Source organism: Panthera onca, chromosome D2 (assembly GCF_046562875.1).
Source record: "Panthera onca isolate mPanOnc1 chromosome D2, mPanOnc1 haplotype 2, whole genome shotgun sequence".
NCBI classification, from domain to species: domain Eukaryota; kingdom Metazoa; phylum Chordata; class Mammalia; order Carnivora; family Felidae; genus Panthera; species Panthera onca.
Window position 1 is genome coordinate 48696898 of NC_138349.1, and position 22598 is coordinate 48719495.

Here is a 22598-nt window from a genome sequence, read left to right on the forward strand (position 1 = left end):
AGCCCATCCCGTCTCTGCCTCCCTTCAACCTCTTCCAAGCTGGAGCCCCCTGTAGGTGTTGAACCATTTTACCATAGCCACAGAAGAGAGGAGGGGGCCAGGCTCCTGTGGGCGATGAGGGAATACCCTCTGAGAGCAGTGCCCCCATTACTGTCAGCAGCTACCCCCCCTTACCGCTTCAAGGGGCATCGGAAACAATCGAGCATCCGGGGCCCTGGGCCTGGGCGCCCCTGCCCCTCCTGAGCTTACTTTCCGGTCAGTAAAACGGGGCGGCTAAACTCGAAGAAAGGTGTGCTGTCCCCCAGGCTCTCCCTGTCATGCCAAGAGAGTACGCCCGAAGGAACAGTAGCGGGGCCAGAGCCCAGAGCAGCGAGGGACATTCGGAAGGCAGGATGGGGAAGAGGTGGGTTGTCGATGGCTGCAGAAGCCTTAAAAGCTGGTAAAAGGCTTAATCCTGCATAATGATTTACAAAGTGACAAGTAAAATAGATTTACCGTGACAGCTTGAAAGGAGAACCACAGAAATAAAATTACACTCGGGCTCATCCTGTCTCTCTGCAACCTGCCCCTCCCTCCCCAAACCCTGGAACTCATGTGCACACGCATGGACACGTGTGTGGGGGTAAAAAGGGAGCAGGTAGCCTGGGGAGGAGGAAGGTGGGAGAGGGACAGAGGAGGAGGCAGGTCTGGCCCCTGTCCGGGAAAGGGCCAGCTGGCTCCGTGTTCCAGGTGGAGCCTGCAAGAGGTGACATTAGCAGCCCTCCAAAGCCAGTGGTGTTGGGGGGAGGGTATCATCATTTACAGGTGGCGACACGCTGGCTGACAAGTCCTGCAGAGGATCCTGCCTCCAGGGAGCATGCAGCTGACAACCCCAAGTGCCCGAAGGACCCAGCACCGCCCCCCCCAATCCCCGCACACCCCCCCCCCCCCCATGGCTACCTGGCTTCTGTCCGATTCAACATCGCAGTCCTTGAGGGTTCCTAGGCCCTAGGTTTCAGGGCCCAGGAAGAGGGGTCTGCTGCTTCCCCTAGAAGGAGGCGGGGACTACAACAGCATGGGGCCAAAACTAGCCAAGAGGAAATCAGAGAAGACAAGAAATAACCTCGGCCAAGTTCATCTCAGAGAAAGAGAGTAAGCAATGCGCCCGCCCACAGCGCTGGGTTCCTGGGGGGTAGGGGGGCTGCATTTCTCTTTCTCTGTCAATGGTCCTCCATCTGTGTTTACACAAGTGCCAAGGGTATATTTCCTCCGCTGAAGCAGGATCTGGCCTCAGCTACGGGGGGGGATGGTGGGTGGGGATCCAATGTGCTGATGTTCTAGCCATGGACCACGTAGGTGCTCTCCTCGGAGGCAATGAACTCTGCCGGCTGCTCAGGGCTTTGCGGCTACCTGTCCACCTCCCCCATGAGGCACTGGCCCAGGCACCTGCCAGGCTCTCCAGTCAGAGGCAGGGGCTGGCAACCGTGCCCGTAAGGTTTCTCATCTGCACCAACAGGCATGGATTGAAAAAGAAAAATTGAAAAGAGGCCATAAGCAGGGGGAAAGAGACCAGATTTCCCCTCAGTAGCTGTGGGGCCTAAAGCAGCTAGACTCCTCTGAGCTCCAGATTCCTCCTCGTTAAAATGGGGCTAACACCCCCCACTTCTGAGGACTGTTGTGACAATCTCAAGACTCCCAAAGAACCGTGCCTGGTGCACATGGGGGTTCCCAAGGACATGAGCTTTGCCTCAGGTGAGTGTGGGATGAAATGCATCTGTAGGGGGACAGCCAAATAGAAGCTCTGATCACAGTCCTGGCATAGCAAATTCACCTGCTTGTGGCCCACCCACCCTCCTTGGGTCCCAGGAAGCTGCCCGTATCGAGGTAGAGACTCAAAAATGGGAGGGACGATAGTCAGGTCGGCTTGAGGCACCCAAACCTCCTGCAGCCTCCCCTCTGCTTCTGACAAAGACCGGAGGGGCCGAGTCCCAGGCAAGGTCTGTGGAGACTCTCAAGTGTCCTTCTCTGTCACCCTCAGGCTGACACCTGGCAACTCCCAGCTCGGCGAAATGCCGTGCTGTGCCTCTAACAGATATAGCACGGGGCTGTGCCTAGGCAGGCCTGAACACCCATGTTTACCCAACAGAAGGGTGGCCCTCCCTCCGGCCCTCCCCCAGCAGCACGGTAGGCTGGAGCCCATTTACCCGCAGACTCGCCTGGTGCGTGGGCAGTGCATGTGAGGCTCCAGCCCCCCGCCCTGCCCAGGGGGTCTTGCCCAAGAGGCCCTGCGGCCCGGCCAGGCGGCTGCTGCTGAGTTTTTCCTCCCAGGAAGCTGAGCTGAGTAGGGCAGCAACGTGGGCACAGCCAACTCCCAGGCAGCCTTAGACCCTGGCAGTTTGGCACAAGACAATCAGGACCAGGAGACATTTCTGGGAGCCTGGCCCAGCCTGGTTACTCCTCTGGCTCTAACTGGAGATGGGGAGGGAAAGAGAAGGGGCCGAGGGTCAGACCATGTAAATGGGGCAGCTGTGACTCCAGGGCTGAAATTATTCAATTCTTTCTCAACCAAGGTGTGCAAGTCACTTGAAAGGCACCTTCCTAGAGTGCAAATAGATACGTGTGTGTGTGTGTGTGTGTGTGTGTGTGTGTGTGTATACGTGTGTGTGTGTGTGTGTATATACGTGTATATATATATGTGTGTGTGTGTGTGTGTGTGTGTATACGTATATATATATATATGTATGTGTGTGTGTGTGTGTATGTGTGTATATATATATATACACATTCCGCACCCCCCCCAAACCCACAAAACCTACCAATTCTGTGTAAAGGGTAGCCATCTTCTATTCATTCACTTATTCAGCAAGCATTCTGGAATGTTTGCAAGAGCCAAGTGTGGTGCTGGGTGTCAGGGAGCCACAGCACGCCTCCGGCTGGGGTACCCTGACAGTAGCTACAGTCCTGCCGGGTTAGGGCTGCAACAGCGGTCAGAAAACAGTGCTAGAGGAACTAGGGCAAAGGTGAGGGACCGGTCCACTCGATCTGGCAGGTGTACAAGGGCTAGCCAAGGCCCGAGCAGGGCTTTGCAGGATGCCTAGGAGTTCCCAAGGCAGACAGGGCAGAGTACAGAATGTGCAACACACACACAAGTGAAAGTTCAGCTGGGGCCAGAGACTGTAGGGCCCTGAGTGCCAGGCTGCGGGTGGTAGGGAGCCATGAAGGAGTTTCAGGTAGCGTGGAGAAGGTAACAAGATCATAGGGACCATTTATTAAGGTCACACTTGTGGCCAAGTAGAGAAAAGAGGAGGCTGGAGGTAGATACCTGAGGGAGGAGCCTGCTCCATGGGGGTGGGGAGGACGGACAGCTTTAGAAACACCTGGAAGGTGGAGTCTAGAGGCTTCAGTTCCCTGGCGACATACTCCCACAGGCCAGGCTCTGGGCAGGGCGTGGAAACCCAGTGTTACAGGTTGCAGTCCTGGGAGGAGTCAAGGGTGAGCCCAAGTTTCAGTAGGGGCAATAGGCCAATGGCAGTCCAACTCTTAATCCTCACAGGGCTTTATGAGAATTAGAACAAGGCTCCTCTTCCTCAAAAGATTTTACCACCATCCACCAGAAATTTATCTAGTAAATGTACAATGGAGGGGGGGCTACAATACATGTGTCCCTAAGTTGTGCAGTATGCAACGTGCACTACTGCACATGGTGGGTCCGGCAGATGCAATGCCACCGAGCAACCACTGGGAAGATGGGGTGTCAGAGGCCCGGGGACCAGGCAGATAAAATGGATAAAACCTAATATGCAAAAGAAAAAACAGAACAAAGCAAAGAACAACCAAAGCGGAATGTTTACTAACCCTCCCTGCCTCTTTGGCATGAGAAATCTCAAGAAAACGAGAGGCAGAATTATTTACTCTACAGAGTCCCAAAAAGAAAAAGTAGCTGTTCAAACAAGGCAAATAGAGGAAATGTAAAAACACAAGTCAGAAAGCACCAGTTTTGAAAGATGGGGATTCACCAAAAGTATATAAAACCAGTCCTGGCCTTAGAGCTTAGTAGAAAATGATTTTTTAAAAAAAGATCCTTTCTACTGAGCAAAACTCCCAACAAGTGAACATAGCAGAGTGAGACCCCTGTGCTAAGAAAATTGGAACTATCTGGCTAGATGAGGCTTTCCATTCTATCATCCACCTAGCCGCTATGGAACACTTTCTCTGCCCCAGGCCCTCTGGGGATATAGGACTAAGACCCAGCCAGTGCCCTCACAGAGGGGACAGTCCAGTGGGGGAGTATACAGAGGGCTGGCGGAGTACAGAGGGAAACATCTGAGGCCCCCGGGGGGAGGCAAGGATAAGACAGAGGCTTGCCGGGAAGGAGGGGCCGGGTGACTCAGTGCACCACCATCCACACAGTGAAGTCCAAAGCCATGTGGCCAGATGGCAATTCCTCTGTTTAAAAAAAGTGAGAACTTTTTGAGCAGAGGTGAGATAAACAATATTCAATCTTGGGGGGCTGATGTAGGGAGCCTTGCTTATTTTTGGAGGGAAAAATGCTCAAACAGGCTTCTGAAAGGTGTCTTGGCTAGAAGGAGCTTCAATCCACAGATGGAGAAACCGAGGGCAGAGAGAAGCAGGCCTTGACCATGGGTGAGATGGGAAATGGGTCTTCAGGCCCTGAGCAGGGCCCCTTCTAGGGCCCAGGACTGCCCTGGGGGTGTTACTCAGCCCAACAGCAGACGGCACCGGGAACGCCGGTAGACAGGGAAGCACATTCTGACGGCTACATGGTTCCTGACCACTGGGAACTGCCCAGAGATGGGGCAGCGGTCGCAGGGGTGGGGTGGGGTGGGGTGGGGTGGGTACTTCTCATATGTAGCGCCAGATTCTCATCCTGAAAAGGCTCAGGCTTTCACTTCCCGAAAAAGATGTTCAAAGGGGCGTCCCTCTGGCTGAGGCCTGTGCCTGCCTCCAGCTGGCAATCCTATCCAGTGTTTTTATTAGGCACAAACTGCCTTCCTCAGTCTCCCCTCCTGGCAGCCCCTGGGAGGTGAGCACTCGCCACCCATTTTACGGATGAGCAAGCAGGTCCAGAGAGCCCAGAGGCCCTCTCATCCCAGGTCACTCCCTTTCTGGGCCTGATGGGGAAGGCTGAACCACTCCGAAGTGCCAGGCAGGTGTTGGGGCTGGGGCGGGGATGCTACCAGGGTGAGCAAGGGAGAGAGAGGAGACATGGCAAGAAGGCACTGCCCACCCACTCCACCCCGCCACTGTGGGCAGCTTCTGGGGCCACTCCAGCCCTCTGCTCACACTAGAATGCGGAGGGCACAGCTTTCAGCCGAAGCAAGGCCCACCTGTCGCACACTGGCTCTGGCCACTTTCAAGGTGAGGGAAGGAGACCAGGGGCCTGCGCAGGTTCAGACCGGAGTGAGCTGGCCTGGCCTCTCCCCTACCACCCACCTTCCTGCTCCCCCTGCTGCCACCCTGGAAACAAGACTTCCCTCTTTGTGCCTCTGCAGGTCACAAGAGTCCCAGGTTTAGTTATCAAAGGCCACCTGGCTGCTGAAACTCTGGGATTCTGGAAGTGTCTGACTCAGGCAGGTAACTTTTTAGAGGAGAGAGGTGAACCAAATGGGGAGACTGAGGCCCAAAGAGGGGCCCCAAAGGGCCCGCCTGTAGTTACGTGGCAGGACTGAAGGCACAGGGATATGGAACGTTAGAAATGGCCTTCGAGATCCAAGCAACCCCCATGCTCCCATGCTATTGATGGGTAAACTGAGGCCCAGGGACGGGAAAGGACCCGCCTGAGGTGACTCTGAGTCCATAAGAACCCTAGAATGGTCATCCTGGGTTGATCCCATGGGACCAAAACACAGCTGCCCTCTGTGACCCCAACCTCAAAAGTCAGGGAAGTTGCAACACTTCCTTGTCTCCATAGCAACTAGCTTCTGCTCCAGGAATACACTGAAATGTTTTTGTTCCCTCCTCGGTGCCGGCCCCGGGCCAGGCTGTGAGGACACAGAGCGGAAAGAGGGGGTGTGAAGGGAAGCACAGCCCCAGCCCCAATGGCGGTTGGTCGCAGGCAATCGAGTGCAGCAGGGAGAGGAACAGGAGAAATTTCAGTGGAGGAAGAAATCCCCGGGGTCCGAGAGTGTCGGGGAAGGGAGTTCAGAGGTGCGGCTTTTGAGCTGGGCTCTTAAGGATACGTAGGAGTTCTTCACATAGAATTTTTGGGGGTGGAGGAACTGACACAGGCCCTAGCCGCAGCACTTGAGGGTGACGTCGTGTTACAAAGTGGCAGTGCACAGAGCAGAGGACACAAAAGTGTAGCAGATGAGTGGAAAAGAATGGAGAGCCGATGATGAATGGTGAAATTACAGTGCCGACTAGGGTGCACGGAACACCTCGCCACGCCTCTACTGTTCCTCCTGTTAAATGGACTCCTTATGGAGGAGTAGTTTATGGTCCAGGAGAGGTGACAGCATAAAAGGAAAAGTACTTAGTGGCACAGGACTTGGAGCCCTCAGCCAGCTGTCCAGCCTCAGCCACTCAGTCCGCTTTGTGGAGGAGGGGCAGGCATTGCCAATGGGCCTCTGGGCATGACCTTGGTCAACCTTCCAAATACATCCAGGACCTGACCTTGTCTCACTACCTCCACTGACCGCTCTGGTCTAAGCCACCAGCATCCACACCTGGGTCACTGTAAAAGTCGCCCAGCTGGTCTCCTCATTTCCACCCTTGTCCCCTATAGTTTATTCTTGGTTCACTAGCCAGAGGGATCCTCTTAGAGAGCATATCAGATAGTCTCGGTCCTTTAATTAAAATCCTCCAGTGGCTTCCGAATTACTGAGCATGAAGTCAGAAGCCCTTCCCATGTTCCGAAAGGCCTCCTGTGATGACTCCCTGACCACTTCGTTAACTTCCTCTCCTATCTTCCACCTTCTCCCGCACCATATGCCCGCACTGGCCTCCCTGCCTTTCTTAGATCATGCCAAACACACTCCGGCCACCGGGCCTTTGCACATGTTTCTCCTGCTGTCTGGCATGCCCTTCTCCCAAATGTCCATGGGTTCACTCTCTTGCCTCCCTGAGGCATCTGCTCAAATGTGACCTCTTCAGAGAAGCCTTCCGTGATCACTCTATCTAAAGAAGCCCAATCCCCCACCCATTTCCTCACATCACCTTCTCCTGATTTGTTCTTCGTCAAAATATTTCTTATAGCTCAGAATGACAGCATACATGAAGTTGTTGACTCACTGACTGTCTCACCTATAACAATGTAAGCAAGGCCTCTGTCAAGTTCACCACTGTATCCCCAGGGCCTGGAACAGTGCCTGGCATATAGTAGGTGTTCAACAAACTTGATGAATGAATAAGTAATCTTTCTTGGGGGGCTGGGCAAGGGGAGGCACAGAAGGATCCCAGGCTCTGCTCTCCCAGGGGCAGAACACTGGGGGCTCCAGAGGAGCCAGGAAACCTTACTCTCAGGCTGGCAGGAACCCACCAGCAGGAACCATGTGCTGCCTCCCCACCCCCCCTCCCAGGTGCACTGGCTCCCCAGATCTGGCAGGGAGGCAGGGCCTGGCCCAAGGGCCTGGAAGCACCCTGCAGGAAAAGCAGCAGTTACTATTACCAGTGTCCCTATTCCAGATCCTCTTGGCCTGGGCAGCCTCAGGACTCAGCCTCGGGGAGGCAGGAGATGGAAGGAGGCCAGGCTGGCTGGGGGCAGGGAAGGAGTTAGTATCTTGCTGATTTTGCAGCTAGCTTCCTTCCTTCTCTGAGCCTCACCTCCCTAATCTGAGAAACGGGAATGAGAAGGGGATGAGATAAGTGGGTTGCCCAGGTCCCTCCTGTTCCAACAGTCTGGGCATCTTTGGGTTTTCAGAGCCATGGGGGGTTTGCGGGGGGGGGGGGTCACACCAGGTTGAAACTAGAGCCACATATTCAAGCCATGTGTCCCAGGCCAGGGTGACATCTTGCAGCCAGCTGGGTCAGATACCTAGGTGAGGGGTCTCGGGTGGGCTTCTGGAGACTCTATTTCCACCCAAGGTAACAGCCGGCAGGGTGCAAACTAGCCCTGTCTGAGGCAGGAAGTCAAGGCAAGCGCCCTGTTACAGGGCAGCGGCCCCAGGCAGGGGTGCCAGGCTGGGGGAGCCGGTTGTCTCATGGAGGTCCCAGGGAACACCTGCTTGCCCCCAGGGCCAGCGGTTCTGGTGGGCACGGCCAAAGGCATAAGGCCCAGGAGCTTTGTGAGACGAAGACGGTAAGTCCCTGGCAAGCCAGATGCCACAGCCATGGAGGGATCTCCCCCTGGGTGTCTCTAGCCAGGGGTTTCTGTCAAGTGACAGGGACAGGGGGCAGGCACTGGCTGATGGGCAGGATGCCTGGAGTTTTGCTTTAGCTCTGCCACAAACTTGCCCTGTGACCTTGGGGAGGCCTCTGTCCCCTCTGGGGTCAGACTCAGCAGCTAAATGAGAGGGTTGGCCTGGATGACCTCCGGGGCCTTTCTGTGCTGACGTTATCGTCCCCACACACGGTAACAAAACATCACGCTCCCTGATGCTGTGACACGGTACAGCATGCGAAACGCCGGCCCTCCCCTCTGACTCTTGGGACAGCCCCAGGGGAGACCGTCGGTAGGAGGCCGTGCCGGGAGTTCTGACTCCAAATCCAGGGCCCTCTGCCACGCCAGGTCTCTGGGGCGTCAGGACACTTAGGCAGAAGGGAGCAGAGCTGGGCAGACCGGGACTCAGTAAGAAGGCAGGTGGGGGCAGAAAGGGGAGCCTTTCTCATAGCCACCACCCCTCCTCCAGCTACTCTCCCAGGCTCCGTGGGAGGCGAGCGTGCCAGGAGAGACTACAAGATAGACATGCTTCTGGAATCATGTGGCCTGCCTGACCCTGCTTGAAGAGCTGCTGCCAGGCCACCTTCTCTCCCTCAGACCCCAAGGAGCCACTGCTGGGGCCTCCCCAGCCTATTTCCATGTCTCATGACCTGCATCAGACCATTTCCAGGTCAGGCCTGAGGTCTCCAAGCAGCCCAGGCTCTTAAACAGCGACACGGATAATGAGGAGGCCCAGGGAATAGAAGGCTACCTCTTCCAGGAAGCCCACTCTGCCCACTCCAGCCTTGGACTCAGCCTAGAGAGGCGAGATCTCTGACGTAGCATATGGGAGGGAGTTCACAAGAACTGAATTCACCCTATTCTGTGTGGTCCAGAGATGAGCACTGGGTCCTGGGAGGAGGCGTCCTTCCACATAAGATGGAGCTTCCTAGGTGAAGGGAGCCGCTGAGAGTCAAGGAGCAGCCTGCCCCTGGAGGTGTGCAAGCCCACACCCGAAGGTGCTCTGTGGGGATGCTGCGGGGGTGGCATCCGTGGGACAGGTTATCAGACGAGGTGGCTGCCAAGCTCCCTGAAGTCTTGAGGATGCGAGGCCCCAAGAATACCAGGTACAGTAGTGTCTGGAGCCCTTGTCAGGGGAGGTGAAGGAGGCACTGGCCCGGCTGCCTTTGGGGAGCCGGCTAGGAGGGCAGCCAGCCACCAGGCAGACAGCTTCGAGAATCCTGGGGCCCTCAAGGATTCGAAACCCCGAAGCGGCTCCGCTCCTTCTGCCTAAAGGGAACGCCCTGCAGCTGAAGGACACATGTCAAACTGATGCCGTCAGCCCAGGCTGAGGTGAAAGGATCAGAAAGCTGTCCTCCTGCAGAAGATAAATCAATGCTGAACTCACAGCTTCGAGGAAGCTTCTTTCTCAGCCATGGCCCCATCACCCAACACCAGGCAAGAAATCACACCTGAGATGTCCTCTATTTTTCCAGGATGGGATGCACGAAGGGGTCCCGGAGCTCAGGAGGGCTGAGCAATTCAGGTAGGGAGGTAGAAGGCCAAGGAGTTCCCCAACGTGCTCACCGCCAGCCACAGAGGCCACCCTCCAGGGTCCCAGAAAGTCAGGGACACGAGGGCTGTGAGCCAGGGAGGCAGAGTGACTCATCTGTGGTCACGCGGTGGGCTTGCCTGCATGGGAGCCCAACTCAGCCTCAAGCCCTCCCCGGGGCCGCGGGCTGCCTCTCCCCACCAACAGCGGTGAGAATTCATACCAGCAAGGTGCCCTGAAAATATAGAGTGCTTCTCCATACGTAAATACCAATGAGCCCCACGGCCCTTGAAGAGAAAACATTAACCCAAGACAGCGGGATAAGTAGGCAGTGCAGACAGCTGGGGTGAACCTGGCCTCCTGAGCCAGAGGAAGTATGCCGTAAACCGGTCTTGCCCAGCCTTCCTAGAAGAGGCGGTGGCAGGGGCAGTGGGCACTTTCACCCTTCACCCAGTCCCTAGCTTTCTGGGGACAACGAATCCCCAAATCCTGGTACACCTCACAGAGGCACTCACAGAGGGCAAGACCAAATGGTGTCATCAGTGAGGTCAGCCAGCAAAGGAGGCCGTCCCCTGGGGCCACCCCAGCCCCTGTACCGGGTCTTGTGTCCTGTTGGCGACCTTGGGCGGGTCCCCTGCCCTCCCTTGGTCTTGGTTTCCTCACCCGTACAATGTCAAGCTGGATTGGGAGCCGGTGTCAGAAGCCCAGATGCCCCCACAGCTAGGGTGGTTGACACCAAGGAGTTGGAATGGAAGGGTCTACGGACAGCAGGTGGGGAAAGACAATGCAGCGGTCCTGTTCCACTCAGGGCCCAGGGTTATTTTAGACCCTTGGATGAAGGCCTTGTTTGTTACACGGCTCTCGGGCGTCCGAACTGACTTAAGGACCTGAATAAAGCCGTGGACCATCGCTCCAGAAAAATACACGCACTTGCAAAAAATACGTGCACCTTGCAGAGGTGCGCACACGGGTTCAGGGGTGCCTGGCCCCCGCGGGTGGAGTTCAAGGCTCTTCCTGCCCTAACAGCCGGTGTGTCTCTGAGGCCCATCTCTAGGGACATGGCAGAGGTCCCACGCCTCTGCCAAGCTGGCCTTGCTTTTGGGACTGCCCAGCCATAGATTTGTGGTCTGGTAACAATAAAAGAAAAGGAGGCCAGTGAAAGTGACAGAGGGCTGCAGGCTTAAGGGGCAGAACTCAGGTGGACGGGCCAAGAAAGCAGGCTGGGGATGGGGGCTGGATCCCGTCCACGTGGAAGCTGCCCTCGACTCCCCCACTTCCCCACTGTGCACGGCCCCTCTGGGAAGGCAGTTCTGCAGCAGGGAAACCAACCAGGGGACCGAGCCATTGACACCAGAGTGGGAGGTGACCGTGCAGCCTGGCATTTCCCAAGACTGGCACTGGTAGCTTCGACACCTATTGTGCATAAAAAAGGGAGGCGGGAAGAGGGTCCTACAGTTTGGGAACCTGCTGAATGAGGCCAAAAGGGGGGACAGGGTCCCAGGAGAGGGAGGCTGTGCCCTGCTGTCCTTCCTTTTATGGATTGGGGGTCCTGAGAGCCCACACGGGGGAATGCTGATGTGGTCCCAGCTCATGATTTTCAGGTGGGGAAACTGAGGCCCAGAGGGGTCTGCTACTGGCTGAGGTCCCACAGTCAGTTACCATGATTGACAAGGCCCAGTCTCTCCTGCTCTCCTCTTCACACGGCAAGAAACCTGGAGGGAGGTGGCATCACCACTAGCCTCCACTTGCAGGGGAGGAGAGAGAGGTTTTCGGGTCGGAACCCAGATGTAAGTCTCCATCTTAGTAAGTCTCCACACCCTGGCCCCGGCGAGGGGACCAGGCCTTCCTGCTACGTTGAATTAAAATGTACTCAATTAAATGCCAGCAATGACCTGCCAGCCCTTCCTGCTACACAGGGGAGACTGCGGATGGTGGCAGGAGGCTGAGGGTCAGGAAGTCTGGGACCCAGGTCCAGCTGTGATTGGTCCTGAGGTACCGGGTGGCATTGAGCCATCCATCTGACTGGAGTCTCCTCGTCTGTAAGTTGGAGGCCACACGACACTCATAGTTATGCCAGGCGTGGTGGGAGCCATGGTTATGACAATGACTGAGGCTACTGTTTCTTTGTTTTTTTTTTTAATTTTTAAGAAATGTTTATTTTTGAGAGAGAGAAAGAGACAGCGTGTGAGCAGGGGAGGGGCAGAGAGAGAGGGAGACACAGAACACGAAGCAGGCTCCAGGCTCTGAGCTGTCAGCACAGCTGATGCGGGGCTCAAACTCTGGGACAGCGAGATCATGACCTGAGCCGAAGTCGGATGCTTAACAGACTGAGTCACGCAGGCGCCCCGAGGCTACTGTTTCTTGAGCACTTACTATGTGTCAGGTGCACTCCATCTTCTCAGCCTATGGGGAAGGCAGTATGTTACTTTTATACTATTGAGAAGCCTGTTTTGCCGACATGAAGACCAAAGTTGGAAAAGTTAAACATAACCTGCCCACAGTCATGGGTGCCATAAAGGGTGGAGCTGAAAAACGAATGCAGGCGGTCTGAGGAGAGCCGAAAACAAATTAGTTGCTCAAGAAATACTGGCTATTACGATGTTTCTGGTAGACTTTGGGAAGTTTTTTTGTTTGTTTCATGTTTATTTTTGAGAAAGAGAGAGAAAGAGACAGAGAGTGAACAGGGGAGGGGCAGAGAGAGAGAGAGAGAGAGAGAGAGAGAGAGAGAGGGGCACAAAATCGGAAGCAGGCTCTAGGCTCTGAGCTGTCAGCACAGAGCCCAACGCAGGGTTCGAACTCACGAGCCGCGAGATCATGACCTGAGTGGAAGTCGGATGCTTAACTGACTGAGCCACCTGGGCACCCCTGGGAAATTTTTATAAAGATGTAAACAACAGCAGGAGCACCAAAACATGACGGCAATAGAAAATGCCACCCCTCCCTACCCAGACGACTCAGCCTCCCTGATGTAGGGGAGCCAGCTTGCTGTGTGACCTGAGGCCAGTCCCTTCACTTCTCTGGGCTTTGGGTCTCCTCACCTGCCAAATAAGAAGGTTGGACGGAGACCCTCGAAAAGCCCTCCCCACTTGAAAACGCCAAGGAAGGGTTTCAGGACCCTTCCCAGAGGTCTCTCTGCCCTATCTGTCCCTCAGCCAGAGGGCTGGCTGGTCACAGCTATGTGCCAGCTTTCCCGGCCTTTGGCCAAGGTCCACCCGGGAGCAGGATGGGGGTTTAGGTAAGTGCCTGTGGACAGGGTGAGGTCGGGGCACGTGGCATTTCCTCCCCTGTCCTGAGCCTGCCGGCTCTTCCTCATGTGCTCTCACCAGGGCCCGATGCAGGTGACTCCCAGGGTGGAGGGAGAGGGCTCCTTCCCTGCTTCCCCATCTGCAGAGGAAGTGTTAGCAGGAACAAGGCAGCAGGCCATTAGCCCTCAAAGGACAAAAGTCGGCACTAGGAGAGCTGGGGGGGTGGGGGTGGGGGACAGACGGAGGGAGCCACTCATCTTCTTGGACTAAATAGGCTTGGGCAGAGGAGAAACTTTGCATCCTCCCTAGAGGCTTTCTATTTTATTTCCCTCAAATCTCCGCTACAACCAGCCTACGGTTACCTTTTAAGAAACACGCTGCCGGGTTGGAATGCTAATGCCCATCCCCTTCCAGCTGTGTAGGATCTGGGAGTCCCGTGGAAAAGCCCCTTCCTTATTCCTTACCCCAAGAGCTCTCAGAAACGGACCCTGTCCTCCCCAGGCTCATCTGGGCCCTTCCCAATGAAAGACGGAACAGCATTTATTGATGAGCTCCGAAGCATGGCTCACGGGGCTGTGCCGGGCCAACAGTAGATGCTCAAATGTTTAATGAGCTAATGGGCTGGACAGACAGGGTTCCAGGCCTGGCTGTGTCACTAATTCACTGCTGCCCTTGGATACGGCCAATTCTTTCTTTCCACAGTTGAGTTTCCTGGGCTAGAAAAGGAATGGTCAGACTAGGCGACCCATATGGCCCCTCAGGTCTCTACTACGTGCTCAGGGGTGCAAAACACGGAGCCAGGGAGCTTCCAGAACGGCAGGAGGGTTTCAAATACCTCTCCCTGCTGCTTCAGAGCAAAGTGGAGGACAGGATGGGACTGCTGGGTGGGAACCTCCCGGGTAGGGGTTCTGAAGGCATCATAGCCACCCCCACCCCCAACTCCCCCCAAGCACCAACCTCTGTGGGTGGACGAATGAAGTTGTGGGTAATGCAAATGGGGGAAGGGCAGGAGAAAGGATAGGGAGTGGGTGCAGTTTCCATTTAAACCAGACACACACACACACACAAAAATTTTTTTTTTTTGCAAGAGCCTTTGAAAGTACAAAGAGATTGTACTCTAACACCACTCCCCCCACCCGTCAGAAGAGCTTTGCCATTTTCTGGCAAAGCAATAATCTGCATTGAATTGGATCCTCCAAGAGATCAAGAATCTGGGATAGGGGAGGAAGAGAAAGCCCCCATGTCTGAGAGCCCTAGGAGAGGCAGGCCTGAGGCCTCAGCAGCAACTCTGGCCATCAGAGGTAGCAGCATATATGTATGTAGGCACGGAGACCCATGCGTGCGTGTGTGCGTGTGTGTTGGGGGGTAATGGTCAGACTAGGTGACCCATATGGCCCCCCCAACTGGGGGGCGGGTAATGCCAACTGGGGAGCAGGCTTTGGGACAAGTGAAACCCCCCCTAGCCCCTATCTTTGGGATCGACTTCTCTGGAGGGTTCATGAGCCGTGTACAATTCCACACCTGTCCTGAAGTCTCCAGGGACAAAGATCACAAAGCCAGACCACAAGACCCAGGCACTCTGCCACTACCAGCCATTGAGGCCCCTGGCTGGTCCCTGCCCCTCTGCAGAATTCTGTTTCCCCATCTATAGAGTGAAGGGTTGGAGCCAGATGATCCTTCAGGGCCATGCCTGCTCGGATACTCCGTGGTGTTGAGATTCTGCAGAAAAGCATAACTAACACCTACCATCACCCAGGCCCCCACCCTGGAGAACTGGAAAAGGAGTCCCCAGTCCCCAGCTGCCTGTCTAAGGCTGGGGCTAGGGCAGAGGGGAGTCCCCACACCGTCTGTCCTCAACAGCCTGCCACGGCTGAAACCTTCAAGTGGTTACAATTACAGCCAGGCTAACAGGATTAGGGGAGCATTGAAATCTAAGAAATCTAATTAGCTCAGACACCCCGGCCTCCCCAGCATGATCCTGCAGTAACCCCAGCAGCTGGGCCTGACAGGCGGGACCCAGGGCCCTCCCAGGCTACAGTCATTACCTGTACAGGTGTGCCAGGCTGGGCCAGGCTTCCTGGGGAGGCGCCAGCTCAGCTTGCCTGGCTGCTCCCTGCTCTGCACCCCACCAGCGGCAGCCTCGTCCTGGTGCGGCAGGCACATGAGCCCCAGAGAACCAGGCACGGGGGCGTGGGCAGCAGGCGGGCCGTGTCAGGGGGTAGAAGGAACCCAAGAGCCCCCACAGGGCGGCCACCCCACACAGCCTGGGGACTGACTCAGCCAGAGGAGGGGCAGGCTGAGTCAACGTCTGTATCTATAGAAACCATCACAGCCCAGGGAAGAGCCTTGGGCCGCCCAGGGACCTGGGGCCTGGGAACATCTCTGCTTCCTGCTCTAGGGCCAGGGATGGGGTTGAAGCCCCATGCACAGACACGTGGGCCCCAGCAGAAGTGGCAGCGTTTGGGGTTCAGAGCAAGCTCCGGCTGCTAAGACACGATGCCAAAGGAAAGGAGCCCAGCCGCTGGGGGCACGGGCTGCGTCCGCCAAAAGGGGGGGGCGGTAGGGGTGGGGGTGGACACAGGTAGGCCCATCCGTGACCCTGCCTATATATGGCTTCTCCTCCTTAACTTCAGCTCCCTAGGCCCCATTCTGCGGCGGTCACACTGACTTCTGCGCCCGTGTCCCTGCCTGGTGGGTGGGCTAGGAAGGTGGCAGCCGTGCAGGCATCTCTGAGGCCCGGGGCTGAGTCCCAGCTTAGCTACAGGTCGCTTTACCTCTCCGCAACTCGGTTTTCGTCTCTGTTAAGTGACGGTAATTCCAAATAGAAGCTAGCTTCCACTGTTGTTGTTGGAGTTCAGTAAATTTGGAGAGTGCTTCTAAATCCACCAAGTGCCATACACAAAGGCGAGGGGCTGTGGTTATTGCTGTCATGCGCCCTGTGGCAGGCAGCCAGCTGGTAGCGGTTAATTATTTATTTGGACTGATCTTCCTGGCCTTACTGGCTACAAGCTCCTAAGGAGCAGGAACCGTCTTACACATTTCTGGGCCCCCCACAGGTCACAATCCTCACACTGTGGGACCCTGAAGACATGTCTGTGGCACCAGCCTGGGCCCCTGCCCCGACCCCAATCCCCAGTGCCATCAGTATGGTCCTGAATCTGTGATCTTCCAGGAAGGAATGAGTCTGTGGTCTGGAGGACCCCCAGCACCTCAAGCCCAAAGTGAAGGTCAGGAGGGGTTGCTTTCCAGAAAGCGTGCCATGTAGCAGAGCACATTAACATAGCTGTCCACTGAAGGCAGCAGCTGTCCAGAGGTGGTAAGTGCCCTGTCACAGGGGGCATGCATGCAAGCCGAGACTGGATAATAAGCTTCCAGGGAAGTAGGCCTGGGGAAGCGGCTTCTAGAAAATGCTTCCAACACCTCCAATGCGACACCTTTGTGTCCCATTCTGCACCCAGAGCCTGCCAGGACTTCAGAAGACACATGCCAAGGGCTCTAATGCTCACATCTGTCTCATCCTCATAGCAACCCAGGGGGATCAGAGCGCTCCTGCCTTTGTACCCATTTTACAGATTAGAAGACTGAGTGCCAGCAGTGAAGCTACTGGCCCAAAGCAGCCAGCCTCTGGACACCTCTTCCCCCCATCTCCTCAGGCACTGGGAAGACCGCACCAAGGGTCTTCTAGGGTCTCTCTCCAGAGCCTGTGCCTGGGACTGGCTTTCTCAGCCTCTCTTCATCCTCCCTGAGGACAAGACCCAACCTCAGAATCACCCCTAGAGTTTACAGCCCAGGCAGGCTCTGCCTCCCCCCACAGTCAGGGGCTCCAGGGACAAAGAACTTCCCTCTCAGAGGGCGTGGACAGAGGCCACCGTGTCCTGCTGAGAGGTCAGAGCAAGCCACCAGGCAAGGCTGCAGCAGGGTCCAGGGTAATTACTGCAGCCCGGCCTTTGTTGTCCACACAAAACCCAAGGAACCTCATAAAGATGAGGCGGTGATAGGAGCCCGGCAAAAGCCCTCGGGAGCAAAGTTATGAATGAAAACGTAGGGGACCCAGTCACAACCCGGCAGGCCCTGCTTCCTGGTTCCGTGACAGAGTGCCCAGAGAAACTTCCGGAAATTAACTTGTTGATGCCCGAATTTCTTACAGCAATGCCTCACCCCGAGGCGAGGGTCACGGCTGCGTGTTGGACACTGGCCAAGGCCTGAGAATTCAGTATCCGTGGCTTCACACATGGGTACTCTTGTGACACAACTCCGAGGACACAGTAGGCCTCAGAGTGCCTTCCTTCCTTATCTACCCCCCATCTCTGTCAATCAGGGAAAAAGTAAATGTGCAGCTCTGCTCGGTGGGAGCCTTCCCTCTGCAACTTTTTCCAGGATGAGTCACTGGTGGACACCTGTCCTATGTGAGGGCACATCTCTGGGGGCCAGGTATGGAGATAATGTGTAACTGTTGCTAGGGGAGAGTGTGTGTGTGTGTGTGTGTGTGTGTGTGTGTGTGTGTGTGAGGAACTGTGGTCCTGTGGCCAAACCCCACAGTCTCTGGACCTTTCTTCACTTTGTTCCTGGCTGTGAAAGGAACAAGGATCCTCCTCCCTTTTTTCCTTGGGAGGAAAAAGGGACATATTGTCCCCACAAAGAAGCCAGGAATCCTTCTCTGCAAAGACGGGGCTAGTTATCAAAGCTTCCCAGAAGTCCAGCAATTTCTTACCCCCGACTCTTCTCTGTGAGCCATACCCTGAGTGCCTCCAAACCCCAACCCCAAACACGTTTAAAAAACTCCTGAAAACTCCCTGCTTCTGCACCACCCCCCCCCAGCCCCCGCCCCAGCTACAGTGCCTGCCACCAATTCTCGAAAGTCTAAAGTTTTGAGATTTACATGTGAACACAGCATTTCATAACCTCATGACTTGGGACAAGGAGATGCTTCTGTCCTTTTGGGAGAAAGAAACAAAACCCAACCGAAATCATAAAACTTAGAGGAAAACACCACCTCCCTCCAGATGCATTCCCTTGGCCCCAAAGTCACACGTGCTCTGTGGCAGATAGGGCTTTCAATGTGTCTTTTGTTTGATGCTGGTGTTTCAACATCCTCAACTTGACGACAGAAAGGTCAGTGCAAGGCATGGGGCATTCACAAACCACACCACAAGGGCCAGGCAGAGGGGAAGCAAGGGGCCAGGAATTCGTACTCCCACCCCGCTCCCCCCCCCCCACACTCCCACCCTGGATCCCCTCAAAAAGCAGCCAGGACAGAGAAAGCTAGGGGCTGGCCCCCTGTTCTAAACTTCCCTGATAGCTTACAAACAACTTTTAAACTCACGGGACCGTACCAACGCCAGGGAAGTCAAGTCCGAATTCAACGCCAGCCAAGCTGCTCATTCTCCAACCACAGCGCCTGCCTCTTTATCTCTACCTTCAAAAAAACAATAATAAGCAAACGCAGGCACCTCTGGGAACAGCCTCTGGCCTCCTGCCCTGCCCTGTGTAACCAGCCTGTCCTCACACCCACGAGAGAGGAGGAGACAGCCCTAGTTAACCCTCTGGTCTACCAGGCCCTGTTCCCAGGTTGCAGCAGGAAGACAAACTGTTGCTCAAGAAAAGCCTCCAGAAAACCCTTGGCACCCGGAGGCAGATCCCTGCAGCTTCTGCCCAGCGCCAAGCCAGGGGCTTCCACAGGCGGCTTCTCACTGCCCTCTTAAATCTGCGGGGTTGGGCTCCACTCTCCCATGCCCTGGGCTGTCCACCCAGGGGGCTCCAAACGGCCATGGCAGAGCAGGGAGGAGGAAAAGGCTGGCCGAGCAGTGCCCTCACCCTGCCAGCCCAGCCGCCAGCTTCTTGGAGGACCTCTGAGAGAACATTTGTTTGGGCTGCCAAGTTAAATCTCCCTCCCTCATGTCAAGGCATTGGAAAAGCAGTCAGGGGAGAGGAGAAGGGGGAGAGCTGGGAAGGAGCAGCGGGAGGGAGGGAGGCAGGCAGGCAGGCAGGCAGCTCTCAGAGCCCCAGTTACTCAGGCGCTGCCCAAGGAAGCTTGCGGCTCCCAGGCAGGAGGGGGGGACACCCAAGCAGGGGCCGGGCCACCAGCCCTCCAGGATCAGGCACCGGGTGCTAGTCGCTCTGTGCCCCAGCCTCCGGAGAGGCCCTCGCTCTGTGCCCGGCTAGAGGGGCGAGGTGGGAAGGGAAGGCAGAGGAGGAAAAAGTTTGTGGCAGGTAAAGGGGTAAGCGCTGAGCAGCCCCGCCGTCGGGTTGTCCCCCAGGGAGGGATGGGGTGGGGGGGGGGGGCCGGGACCGCTGCCCCGGCGCGCTCCCGCCAGCCCGCTCTCCTGCCCGGGTTGTTTACATTCCTGGAGTGTCTTTTAAAACCGGGGCTGAGGCCGACTCCCGGCCTTCTCCGGCGGCTCCGGGGCAGTCTCCCGTGAAAATCTGCTGGCGCACAATGGCCGGGAAGGCGGCCGCCCCTCGCCCGCGCCCCCGCTGCTCCGGGGCGGGGAGCCTGCCCTCCGCACCGCGCCCTCTCCCCGCCCGCCTGGCTTCCTGGACAGATGTCCCCGGCGAGGGGGCGACGCGCGCCCGCTGCCCGCGCCCCAGACGCTGAGGCCGCGCTCCCCACTGTTTTCTCCCCAGCCCAGACGCCAGGAATGTGAAACAAGCTTCCAGAGCCCGCCCCCCACCCCAGCTCCAGCCCCGGCCCGGCCCCCCAACCTCCGCCCCGGCCGGCCTCCCACTCCCCCGGGGCCGCTGCCGCCGCCGGAGACGGAGAGGAAGAAAGAACACGGAGAAATTACTTTCGTATTTGCAGCGCGCGCGCACATACACGCACATCTTTCCTTTGGGTTCCCCTCCTGGCTGGGGCAGCCCCGTCCAGGCCGTGGCCTTAGCGCCCCTCCGGCTTCTAAAGACCTACGGGAAGCCCCTACACACACACACCCCTTGGCGTTCCCCGCCGGTACCGTGCGCCGCGTCTCCCCGGGCAATTCACACACAAACAACTTAACCGCGCCTCCACCTCCCATTTACAAAAGTGTGTGTTTTCCCTGGAAATTCAGATGCACAACTTAACATCACCACCCCTTGCCACCCCGAAATCCAGCGCCGTCTCCGGCGGCTCTCGTACACACGGGCGCACAACTTCGCGTCTCCCCAAACGAGACGTGCGAGACCGAGGTGGTCCTATCCCGGTCCTTCCCTCCCTGACCGAATCCCGGTCCTGCCTGGGTGTACAGAACGAGGGCTGGAGGCGCACCGACAGGAGGCGGGCACAGGGTCCGCGCGCGCACAACCTTACTCACGCCCCGCACACCAGAGGAGCCCCGGCCCCCGCGCGCAGCCCAAGCCGGCTCCGCGCAGCCGGGCGTTCGCCGGTCGCCTGGGCCTCGGCCCCGGGCCGCCAAGGGGAGCGCGGCGGAGCCTGGCCGCCGGCCGCTCGCCCGGCTTGCCTGGTCCCGGCGGACCCTTAAAGGGAAAAACCCCCAACACCCAGCGCCCCACGCTCGCACCCCAAGAGTCCACCGGGAGCGGGAGGAAGGCCCGGGGCCAGCGGGCGCCCTGTTCTGGCCCCAAACTTACCGGGCGCTGCGAGCGCCGCTGCCGCCGCTGGAGGACGCGCCGCTGCCGCCGCGGCCGCTGCCGGGCAGGCCCGGCTCCGGCCGGGAAGAGCGCTGCGAGGGCGCCGAGAACGGCTCCGCTTCGGCTCCTGCTCCGCGCCGACGGAGGCTGGGGTCACCGCGCTGCGCCGGCGCTGCTCGCTCGCTCGGCCGCCGGGTCGCTGCTCGCCCGCCCGCCGCCCGGTCGCCTGCTCTCCCGGGCGCCCGCCGCCGCTCGCTTTTTTAATGTCCACAGACAGTGAAAAGGAACTCGGCGTTAGGGGGTGAGTAAGTGAATCAACTCGCCCGGAGCCGAGCAAGTTGAAGTGTCAGATTACATTGGCTATTCTATTTCCAAAGGGCCCCGCGCCGCCGGCCGCTGGCAAAAGCAGGCGCGGAACTACGGACGGAACGGAGCGCCGCGCCGCGCCGCCGCCGCCGCCGCCGCCGCCAGCGCTCGACTCCGCTCGGCTCGCGCTCTCTGCGCTCTCGCCGCTCACTCTCCTTCTTTCCTTTTCGCCTCTTTCTCTCCCTCGCCTTTCCTGTCCCTTCTTTTTGCTCTTTCTTCCCCGCTGCTCGGTCCCGGCCCTCTCCAAGCTTTCACCTTCTGTGGGTCGGAAGGGCTTCGCACGTCCTACCCCCCACCCCACCCCCCACCACCCGGTCACTCACCTTCCTCCTCTCTCCCCCTTCCTCCACTTCTCCCTGCCCGCCCCCCACCTCCCCGCTCCTGCAAGTTTAGAGTAGGAGAGAAATGCTGAAGCTAGTACGGGACCACATTGAGGAGAGGGCAAAAGTCACCGGCACACCGGAGTGCCCCCCCTTCGCTCGCAAGCCCCGAGCTAGAGTGCACTTGGGGCCGCGAACGCTGTCAGGTACCCGATTTGGGGGCGAGCGAGTAACCAGCAAGATCGCCAAAGCCTTCCCCCTGGAGGAGGCTTTGGTGTTGTTCCCAAAGCCGGGGGACTGGCTGGTGGGGCTAGCAGAGGAAATCCCCACCACACGCCACCACCGAGGGCGATGTTGTGCGGGAGGCTGGAGCGCTGTGTCCCCGACGGCTGGGAAGGACCAGTGCACACGGGCTGCCCCCGTCACCCTGAGGTGTCCAGAGACCCGTGGATTCCTCGAGGCCCGTCGGGGGCGCCCCTCGGCCCAAAGCACTTGGGCAGGGTGGGGGCGGCGGGACCCAGGTCCAGTCCCCAGCCAGTCCCCGGCTGGGCGCTGCCCCAGGAGCCGCAGAGAGCGATGGCACTCACAAGGCGCAGTTGAGTGCACCCACTCGAGGGGTTCCCCTTGCGGACTCACCCCCGAGAGCATTTAAGTGCGCACCCACTTTGGCTCTGGTCCATTGCCACTCACACGGAAACTCCTACGCAAACAGCACACACATCCGCGCCTACACTCAGCTTTACAAACACGCTTCCACATGCGCGCACACACAAACACGCACTCACGTACACTTTCCCTCACAAATGTACTCGTATACACGGCCATACCAAGCACATTTACACAGACACACAACCGCAAACACACATACAGCGCTGTGCAACCCCCAATACACTAATAAACAGGAAACATTCCCCTGGGCATTAAATCCTCACGTTCACGTACATATACAAACACATACCCTACGCCCCCTCCCTTTCACACCCAGAAGCCGCCCCCCGCTCGTGATTTGCTGCACCCTCAGTCCCAAATCATAATCGGCGCCCGCACAGCACGGGTTGGACACACACACGCGCGCACGCAAGCCTCTCCTCCCTGCACAGGCGGGGGAGGCTTCGGCCCCGCGCCGGTTTCGGATTCCAGGTGTGGCTTGTACTCCGCGCTCCGTGTTTTGCAGTCCGCCGCGGTGTCGGAGGCGAGGCGAGGAAGGGAGCTGGAATAACAAAGGCAAGTTGGGGAGAGCGCAAGGGGGCGCA

General features: G+C 57.5%; 1 protein-coding gene across 8 annotated transcripts in view; it reads right to left on the reverse strand.

The window, feature by feature from the left end:
* ZMIZ1 (zinc finger MIZ-type containing 1) overlaps nucleotides 1-21044 on the reverse strand; it is a 234259-nt gene extending 213215 nt beyond the window's left edge. For 2 of the 8 annotated variants that reach the window (XM_078434460.2, XM_078434459.2), the window contains exon 1: nucleotides 20660-21040. The gene's annotated coding sequence lies outside the window, so the exon portion shown is untranslated. Of the gene's footprint in view, nucleotides 1-18426; nucleotides 19212-20659 lie in introns of those variants that run through there. The other 6 variants (XM_078434466.2, XM_078434465.2, XM_078434463.2 and 3 more) reach the window with 5 other exon arrangements.
* Nucleotides 21045-22598: the final 1554 nt, after the last annotated feature.